This window comes from Sinocyclocheilus grahami, unplaced genomic scaffold, assembly GCF_001515645.1.
Source record: "Sinocyclocheilus grahami isolate Dianchi unplaced genomic scaffold, SAMN03320097.WGS_v1.1 scaffold398.1, whole genome shotgun sequence".
Lineage (NCBI taxonomy): Eukaryota > Metazoa > Chordata > Actinopteri > Cypriniformes > Cyprinidae > Sinocyclocheilus > Sinocyclocheilus grahami.
The window spans coordinates 1398152-1398492 of NW_015505577.1; the positions used below are offsets into that span (position 1 = coordinate 1398152).

The following is a 341-nucleotide window of genomic DNA, read 5'->3' on the forward strand; positions in this document are numbered from 1 at the left end:
TTTTCCTTTCTCTTTGGAGTGTTACAAGCTCTTGGTGCATAAAGAAGATCTGTAAAGTTGCAAAGACTAAAGTCTCAAATCCAAAGAGATATTCTTTATAAAAAATAAAAAAATAAAAAAAAAGTCAACCACGCCTACCAAAAACGTCTCGTTCCAACACGCCCCCACGTCTACATCACAATGTGGGAAGATTTGCATAATGTTCACGCAAAGAAAGGCGGCTTAACTTTTATTCTCGCTGTAGTATTGTTGTAACCGTCACCGCAATGTCGTTAAGGCGCTGTGTGTTTCTTTGTGAAAGCGAAACTACTTTGTTTGGCCTTCCAAAAGAGGACGATATC

General features: G+C 38.7%; 1 pseudogene; it reads right to left on the reverse strand.

Moving 5' to 3' along the window:
• LOC107550450 (pre-mRNA 3' end processing protein WDR33-like) overlaps nt 1-341 on the reverse strand; it is a 6563-nt pseudogene that overhangs the window by 3071 nt on the left and 3151 nt on the right.